The sequence below is a fragment of the Theropithecus gelada genome, chromosome 6 (assembly GCF_003255815.1).
Source record: "Theropithecus gelada isolate Dixy chromosome 6, Tgel_1.0, whole genome shotgun sequence".
NCBI classification, from domain to species: domain Eukaryota; kingdom Metazoa; phylum Chordata; class Mammalia; order Primates; family Cercopithecidae; genus Theropithecus; species Theropithecus gelada.
This window is the reverse complement of record NC_037673.1, coordinates 150,854,129-150,863,834: the sequence shown is the minus strand read 5'-3', so window position 1 is coordinate 150,863,834 and position 9,706 is coordinate 150,854,129. Positions and strand designations below refer to the sequence as shown.

At 43.6% G+C, this 9,706-nt stretch overlaps 1 pseudogene; it reads right to left on the bottom strand.

Moving 5' to 3' along the window:
* Nucleotides 1-5,983: 5,983 nt before the first annotated feature.
* On the bottom strand, nucleotides 5,984-7,169 carry LOC112626447 (annotated as a pseudogene).
* Nucleotides 7,170-9,706: the final 2,537 nt, after the last annotated feature.

Sequence of the window (9,706 nt, the reverse complement as noted above, 5' to 3'; positions counted from 1 at the left end):
CGTATGTTGGAGCTTAAGCCCCAAGGTGATGGTCTTATGAGGTAGGGCCTGTAGGAGATGATTAGTAGAGATCAGTGCCTTTTAAAAAGTCTGGAGGGAACTAGCTAGTAGCTTTCTGCCCATCTGCCTTCCACCATGTGAGAACACAGTATTTGTCCCCTCTGGAGGAAGCAGCAACAAGGTGCCAACTTAGAAGCAGAGACCAGGCCACCACCAGACATTGAATCTGCTATTGCCTTGATCTTGGACTTCCAGCCTCCAGAACCGTGACAAAGAAATGTCTGTTCTTTACAAATTACCCAGTCTCAGGTATTTTGTTATAGCAGCAGGAACAGCCTAAGACATACTCAAGGTGTGTCTCCTGTGTTTTGGTAGACACAACAGGTTGCTATTTGACCCTGCCTGTTCCTTGCAGAGGGCAGCCTTTGTGCTGGTCAGCTGCTGTGACAATGATGCAGAGGTGAAGCGGCTGCACTGGTGCTCACCCCCAGAGCTTACTAGAGCCAGAGCTTGGATTTCTTGTGAACTCATGTGGGACAGCTAGAGAGGGTGCCAGCAGGGGGTTATCTTAGGGTTTGTCCACAAGGGACTCCTGGAGGGGCAAGCAGACAGCCAAAAGGAGCTGGAGGTCTTGCTAGACAGATGCCTAGGGGCTCAGGAAGGAGAAAACCACCAGCCAGAGTAGAAATATATTCACCTTGCAAAGGACCTGCAAGTGAGCAGCTTCTCTAACTCTTCTCTCCTTCCAGAGCTCCAAAGCTAGAGAATCAGAGATCAAGGCTGTCAGATTCCTCAGGGAAGGATGCATGCAGAGGAAGAAGGCTAGAGTGCCCCTCCCTGACAGGCTTCATAACTTACCTGCAAAAAGCTCAAGCTGGGGAGTCAAGGGCTAGCAGGGAGAAGGCTCAACTTTAAGTCAAGCTGGAAGGTTTGATAATTTGGGCAGAGGGATGAACTGAGTCTATAGTTAGGAAGTGGTTGTAGGACTTTTTGTTACCTAAAGTGACCAGGAAACTGATGACTCTGCCCACATTTGCATACATGGGCAGGATAACTAGACTCATAGGATGTACAAAAAGAGAAAAAAGGAGGCAACATTCAAGTTTCTTTCACATTATAGCCTATATATTCTGTGTGTTGAAATAATGGCTATTTGAGGAAAGACAGTTGGAACCACATTTTAAATATATGACCTCGGCAGATTAGGGCCTGAGTGAGTGCTAGGCCTGAAGGTCTCTTAGGAAAACTAGGCCAGGTCATTCTGGGGTTTAGTGAGCCTGAGCCCAAGGTCACACTGTGTTGTGAGACTTAAACTCCAGCTTGGGCCCAACAGTCCTAAATCTGCATAATGCCACCTCTAAAGGGTTTAGTGCATTTGACACATGTCACACTCCCCAGGCGAGAGAAGAGGAGGTGTCTGCCCTGGAAAATGATGTATTCAAGGTCTCCAGGTTGGATCGAAGGGGTTTTCTGGCTCTCTGGGCTCCTGAACCTGGATTCTCTCATTCTGACTGTGACATGATGGCTCCCAGTGTGGCTGCTCTGATGTCATAGGCTGTGAGGGAGGCCTGTGGATTTCTCACAGCTGGGGCAGGGTGCTGGGGATGACACACCAGCCTTCCCAAGGATGGTCACAAAGTGTATAAATGAAGTGAGAATCTCATTCTGGAACCAGTGAACTATCCAGAGCTGGAAGGGTCCTTAGAGATGTCCAGTCTCTTTACCACATTTTACAGACAGGGAAACAGTGGTGCACTTAGGGCCTGGACACACAGGGACTCAGTCTAGGCTCAGGCATGAGCAGATTTTAGCCCTGGCCCTTCCTCTGGAAGTGCATTTAGGAGATGCCTTTGGGGCAGAGGGAAAGGTTCTCATCAAGGAACCAAGGAAAGACAGTTCAGGGGGGCACAGCGCAGGGTTAAGGATAGGCATTGTTCTCTTTGACTTTCACAGTAGGGTGTGTGCAGGGCAGATAAGGCCCTCAGGAAGGTGGCTGAGGACCTGTAATGAAGAAGGTTGGCTTCCATGTTGAGGAGTCCCACATCACTTTGCAGGCAAAGGAAAGTCCTCAGAAGGGGCAGGGTGACGGGGAGATGTAATAACAACAGCAAGTATTTGATGAGTGTTTACACTATGCTAGGCACTGTTTTAGGCCCTTTGTTTTAATTTTTATTATTTTTATTTTTAGAGAGATGGTCTTGCTTTGTCAGCCAGGCTGGGAGTGCAGTGTTCTGATCATGGCTCACTGCAACCTTGACCTCCTAAGCTCAAGTGATCCTCCCACCTCAGCCTCCCCAGTAGCTGGGACTATAGCCAGACTATGTCTGGCTAATTTTTATTTTTTTTGTAGACACAGGGTCTTGCTATGTTGCCCAGGCTGGTCTCAAAACTCCTGATCTCAAGCAATCCTTCCACCTTGGCCTCCCAAAGTGCTGGGATTACAGGCATGAGCCACTGTGCCCGGCCCTATGAACACTTTAGTGTGTATTATCTCAATTAATCTTCACTCAAGCCTGTGAAGTGGGTTCTGATCTTAAACACCCATTTAACAGATGACTGAGGCAGAGAGAGAGGTGAAATCATTTGCCTAAAGTTGCCCGTTGGTTGGAGTCAGGACTCCAGCCCCAAAGTCTGCCTCAAGAGCCCACCACACTAAAGCTCTGCCCCGCCACCTGTGAATGTTGTAGGAGGAGCACCCTGGTGGTCAGAGGTGCACCATCGCAGATGGAGATCTGGGGCAGGAAGAATGGCTAGAAGCCTGTAGAGTCTCCTCCGATAACCAAGGCAGAACTACGGCCAATGAGAACCACACAGAGTTTGCCAGGGTTTCCTGGATTGGAAAAAGGACACAATCAAAGAATCCGCTCACTTAACGCCTTACGTTTATAAGTGAGGACATCGACACTCAGAAAAGCAAGATGAATTGTACCCAGGGACAAGCTGCTTGTCCAGGCTTGAATCCTGACGACAGGACTCCAGGGATGGGAATTGATTTTAAAATATTAATATGTTAGGTTGGGGGTGGTGGTTCATGCCTGTAATCCCAGCACTTTGGGAAGCCGAGGTGGGTGGATCACTTGAGCTTGGGAGTTTGAGACAGTCTGGGCAACATTATGAAACCTCACCTCTACCAAAAATACAAAAAAATTAGTCAGGTATGGTGGTGCATGCCTGTGGCCCCAGCTATTTGGGAGGCTGAGGTTGCAGGATCACCTGAGCCTGGGAGGCAGAGGTTGCAGTAAGCCGAGATTGTGCCATGGCACTCCAGCCTGGGTGACAGAGTGAAACCCGGTCTCAAAAAAAAAAAAAAAAAAAAAGTTAACAATACTTTCTGGGGACAATGTGATATTCTGTTTTTTCTTTTTTAAAAAAAGCCTTGAAGGCAGTGCATTGTTGTGTATCTACAATGTTAGCTACTTGCGGGGACTGAGGCAGGAGCATTGCTTGAGCCCAAGAGTTCAAGTCTGGCCTGGGCAACATAACAAGATCCTCTCTCTTTGAAAAAAATAAAAATGTGTTTAAAATGAGCATATCTTTTGGTACTATTAGGAATTTGCCCTAAAGAATATGTATGCAAAAACATGTAATATATATTATTAATAATAATTTAATAAAAATTCCCAGCAATAAGGGGATTAGTCAAGTGAATTATGATGTATCTATTTGAAAAATACTATTCAAACTTTAGAAAAGGAGATTATGTTATAGGTTAGGAGGTCTTAACCTGTGATACAGCAATGGGTTTCAGGGGACAGAGCCTCCTAAAATTGTGAAAGGTGGATTTGTACGGAAGTGGATCTATAGCTGACTTAAAATTTTCAAAGGGCTCTGTGACCAAAATAGGCTAAAAACTACTATTAGAGAAGAATATTGAAAAAACCTTATAGTTTAAAAGGTACATGAAAGAGTATCAACAATTATCAATTCATGGCCAATCTTGTTTATTCTACTCCCACCCAATTCCCTCTCCTGTATTATTTTGAAGGGAATCCCAGATATCATTTTACTTAGAAACAGCTCAGAATATATCTCTAAAATGGCTCTTTTTTTTCGTCATTGAGAACTATTTTAATGCAGCTATGAAAAGGGAAAAAAGTGTCCAGCTCTTAATTTCTTAGATATTGAAGAGGACGTAGTCATTTTGTTTATCAAATATAAGGAAAATTATTCACCATTTTGAAGCTCATCCTAGACTATGAAAATTATGTTCACTGCAGAGCAATTGTGTCTGTCATTACCTGAAGGTATCAGTATATATCTTCCTTGTCATAGGATGCATCTCTCAAAAAGCCTCGACTCCTTTGCCTCACATCTGTAATCATCATGAATCTTTTAGTTCACTTCCAGACGCATATTTTGTGTTTTCTAAAGCATCTGACACTATCTTCCTTTCTGACCCTCTTATCCATATTTCTAAAAACAGGAATGTTGTTGAGATGCACCCTTTTCAGTTAATAGATATATTCCTAAGGAGTTTTTAATTGCTTAAGCTTGTCTTTCAGGAATAATCGTCACTTTAACTTTTCCTTAGATAATATATTTTGAATTGTTAGAATATTTTTGTTGCCTTTCTCTGGGATCTAGTCTGTTTCTCCTCATTATTAAAAAATGCTAACACTTATATCTCACTTTTTCTCTAACACTGATTTAATACCTAAGAAGGTAGAAGCAACATTCATTCTCCTGGTTATATATGTGAATTTAAGTATTAGCTTTCTTGTAATAACAACCTTTTATTACTATTCTAGCGACTACACTACTGACAGTGTAGGCCAATCACCAGCCTGATCTCAAAGTATAACACTACAAAGTTAGTAGGGTAAGACATCTGTAGGGAAAATCCAGTGAAGAACCAGAGTATTTGGTTGTCATGTCTGTTTAATGAAGGGAATAGGTTTTGTAATCTCTCATTTTAGAAATTATATAACTGACTATTATGGTTTAATTAAGATTAGTAACATCTCATGACCACTGACTGCTGAAAGCTCTGAAAAGGGTTTTGTTTTATTAAAATGTACGTTTGAGCGAGATTCACTCCCCTGTCTCATGAGTAAAAAAAAGACCTCACTAGGTGACCTAAATGAAACTTAGTGGAGAAAAGTCGCCATGTTTGGACAGAGATAAATGATATTCACGTTGTATGGTTTTAATATACTAGTACATTCTAGAACGTAAAAGAATGAATTTAAACTTTACAATTTACATCAATATTTTGAATATGTAAATTTTTTATAGGAGAATGTATTACATTTTGCTGAAATTAGAACAAAGTAAAGAGAAAGGTCAAGAAAGCAACATTGCTGATCTCTCTAGTACGAAAGATTTGGAGGGAGTGTGGCAATATATATAAATGAAAAAATGTAATTGTGTTCATCATATTTAGAAATAGAATCTATGGCCAGGCGCAGTGGCTCTCGCCTGTAATCCCAGCACTTTGGGAGGCCAAAGCGGGTGGATCACCTGAGGTCAGGAGTTCGAGACCAGCCTGACCAACATGGAGAAACCCCCTCTTTACTAAAAACACAAAATTAGCCAGGCGTGGTGGTGCATGCCTGTAATCCCAGCTATGTGGGAGGCTGAGGCAGGAGAATAGATTGAACCTGGGAGGCGGAGGTTGTGATGAGCTAAGATCGCACCACTGCACTCCAGCCTGGGCTCTGTCTCAAAAAAAGAATATACTAGAGAACTGTGATCTAAAAGTACTCTGTTAATGTAAAAAATAAAGCAAGTGTAATTCTTTTAGAATATAAAATTTGAACATTCTCTGCTGAGCAGTTCCCAGATTAAGTACAAGGAATGTTTATTCATTTTCTGCCATATACTGTATGCTAAAATGATAAATACTTAGGATATAGTGGTAATGTCTTTCACATTTTTATAACATAACTCACTACATGCCATTCTTGTAGCTACCCACTCTTAGAAACTTTGTTGCCTAATAATGAGGAAGCGGCTTTGATTTCTTCCGTTTGGCAATGTATGTCTATATTGGAGCATGGCATTGGCTATGCATTGCTATTGCCTGCTGAAGTTTCTCTTTCTTGGCTCTTCTACAGTAGCAAATTGTTCTCTTTTCCATGAAGCTACTGAGAAAATAGTTTATTTCCATTTTTCCCTCCACGAAGTCTTCTGCAATATTATCAGGTTCTTCCCCAGCTTCATGGGCAGCTTTCAGTCTTGCCTGTAGGGCACTTGTACTGCAGCTCTCACAAGTTCACACTGCCTTTGTATCTTCTTTTCGAAAGCAGACTTCATTTAAGTAATTCATACTTATCTAAAACAGTTTGCCTTTTGGTTCCCAAGCTGGGATCCAAAAGGAGATTTTTTTTCTTGCTAGTTCCTCAGTACTTTTTACTAAGTCATCTTTGTCAGTAATAATTTGTTTTAGTTGAGGCAAAGTCAAAAACTGTCTAGTAATACCTCCTCTTGTTCATTCATATCTGTGAGTTGTGACACACTTAGTTCTGAGAGTTCTGGAAATGCATCAGGGACATCTGGCATCTTGTAACCAAAACCATTTTGGCTTGTCAATGTTGCAGCACCTGCTGTGGAAACAGGTAATGGCAGATTTGAAAGGACGCCAACTGAAGGAGCGGCAGGCTTGGCTGTGGTATGGCTTGTTGTTGAAGAAGAAACAGTGTTAGCAACAGATAAAGAAGTGATACTCCTGTTTGCTCCTTCTGGGGGATATGGAAAAAGAAATGGAAAACCTTGAGAAGCACAAGGAGGCATCCCACTTGGGTTACTGTGTAGGTAAGGAAATGCTGTTGCAGTCAGTAGGAGCTAAAACTGGAGGATTCTTCCAAAACTCATCCAACAGACTCTGAATAATTTTTCCAAGATCTGATTGCATTGTAAAATTGTTCACTAATGGAGAGGTAACGTACACTCCTTGTTTATCCATTAAGTGATGTTGTATTGGTGGATAAACACTGATCACTGGTTTTTCCTCAGGAAATTGTGGAAGAAGCAATATATGTTAATTGTCAGGTTGTTTATGGTGAATGGCAATCTGTATTCCACATCTTTCTTTATTTTAGCTATACTGGAGTGTGAGTTCCGGAGGGACTCAATCAGGCGTTGCTTCTGCTGCTGGAGGCTGGCAAGGCCACCGGGAACCCAGCTGCGGAGAAGGAGGCGCTCTTGGTCAGGGGAAAGAGCCAGCTCATCCTCCTCCGTCCTCGGGCCGAGGCTCTGGAAGGCTCTGGCCTGCTTCTCCCAGGGGCTCGGCCCAGCGGTTCTGCGACAGAGGAGCGGGCTGGGACTTCCGTGGCCCAAGCGCTGAGGATCGCGTCTTCTCTAAGCCAGGCCTGCCTGCGCTCCTCGGGTTCCGGGGGACATGCTATGAACGGCAGGCAGCTGGAGAGGGGAACCTGCTGCCCAGAACAGGCAGTCCCACCTTCACCGCCCGGACGCCCACGCCGGCCAGCCAGGCAGCCTGACCACCCCGCGCTCCACCACCCCTGACGCCGACTCTCAAAGGACTCTTAAAAAAGCAAGGGTACAATGTCATTATCACACCTTTAGAAAACCTAACAATAATCAATAATTATCATCAAATATCTACGTAATATGAAGTAAATAATATTCATTGACAGCCCCACCCCTGGGAAAAAAAAAAAAAAAAAGCCTGCCACCTATCGCTAAGTGAGGAAAGGAAAACAGAATAGATTCTGACCCCATTTTGGCAACATGAGCATCCTAATGTTAACAGTTACTTGGGGTTAGAAAGATTATGGATGGTTTCTTCTTTTTCAAGTTCTCGTATTACTTTTTTAAAAAACATTTTTTGAGAGAGAGAGTCTTACTCTGTCAACCAGGCTGGAGTGTAGTGGTGCAGTCACAGCTCACTGCAGACTCAACCTCCTGGGCTCAAGCAATCCTCTTACCTCAGCCTCCCAAGTGGCTGGGACTACAAGGGCACACCACCACACCCAGCTTATTATTATTATTATCATTATTATTTGTAAAGATGAGGCCTCCCTGTGTTGCCCAGGCTGGTCTCCAACTCCTGGGCCCCAGCAATTCTCCTGCCTCGGCCTCACAAAGTGCTAGGATTACAGACATGAGCCACCAGGCCCAGCCCATATTACTTTTTGAATTAAAAAAATAATACAAAGGGAAGAATAAGATGGTAGACTTCTTTTTCAAAGTTGAAATCCTCTGATTGAGGATCTAAGTATTAAGGGTTTATCCTGTCCCATCTTGAAATGAAGAAGACACAACTGCCCAGAGAAGTGAAGGGTTTTGGCCACAATCACCGAGTGTGGGGGGAGGCTGTAAAGGAGAGAGGGGTATCCTGCTGGCTTCCCAGACTCTTGGAGGAAACAGAGACAGAGGTCCTGGGACACCTCTCAAGCTCTGGTCCCTGTTGTCCCACTACCTTCACCCTCTTACCTTCCCATCTTTATCAAGCGTCACACGTTTGGGGCACTTTGCTGCAGGAGTTGACAGACCAAACGAAACAGAGAGGGGAGGCAGATAACCAGAGCCCTTTCTTGCCACACCTAGTCCTGTTGGCTTGTCAGGTCTGGAGGAGAAGGCATCTTGTTTCCCCAACACATTCCAGAGTCATGTCCTCCGGGCTGCCTGGCCTCCAGGCCAGGTCCCCCCAGCCCCCAAGACTTTCATGGTTGAGACAAAAAAGGAATGAAAGACTTGACATTGTTACACTCCTCTCTCCAAAGTCCCAGTTTTGCTGTGTGCCCTTGGGCAAATCCCTCTCCTCTCTGGGACTGTTTCTGCACCTGGACAGGGAAGTGCCTGGGCTGGATAATCTCTGAGATATTCACCCTCCTTCCCCACCCAATTCTGATTTCATTCAGAGTTTCTAAATCTATCAGATGTAGGAAAGAGATCCACCACGCTTATAAATGTCAGCTCAGAATCTCATGGTTTATGCCTGTAATCCCAGCACTTTAGGAGGCCCAGGCAGGCAGATCACCTGAGGTTAGGAGTTCGAGACCAGCCTGGCTAACATGGTGAAACCCTGTCTCTACTGAAAAAACAAAAATAGCCAGACGTGGTAGCAGGCGCCTATAATCCAAGCTACTCGGAAAGCTGAGGCAGGAGAATCGTTTGAACCTGGGAGATGGGGGTTGCAGTGAGCCGAGATTGGGCCATTCCACTTCAGCCTGGGCGACAGAGCGAGACTCCATTTCAAAAACAAAAAACAAAACACAAACAAACAAAAAAACACCTCATGGCTGCCTCTGGCCATGGTGTGAAGACCAGTCACAACTTTTCTGATGGAGAGGACAGGAGGTAGACATTTTACTTCAAGAGCCAGTACACTCACCACCCCCACACACACTTGAAATAAAAGTTTCATGCAATAACATACCCTTTCTTCATAAGATGCACTCTGATAATTTATATATATATATATATTTTTGGTTTCTGATTGAAATCCGTTAAGATGCTTTCACGATTCACAAAACAGCCATCGCTTGCACTTTGAAGAACACTGATTTATGCAGCTATGCCCCAATTTCTTAGCAAGGTAGTACCAGCTCAGACAAATACAAGTGTGTGTGTGTGTATATATATATCACATATATATATATATGTGATAAATACTAGTAAATATATATATTATATATATTTGTGTGTGCATGTGTATGTGTAAATTATTTTTCCCAAACAAATTTCATATTAACTGTCTTGGCTTCTCAAACTTGAATGTGCATATGAGTCCCTTAGAATG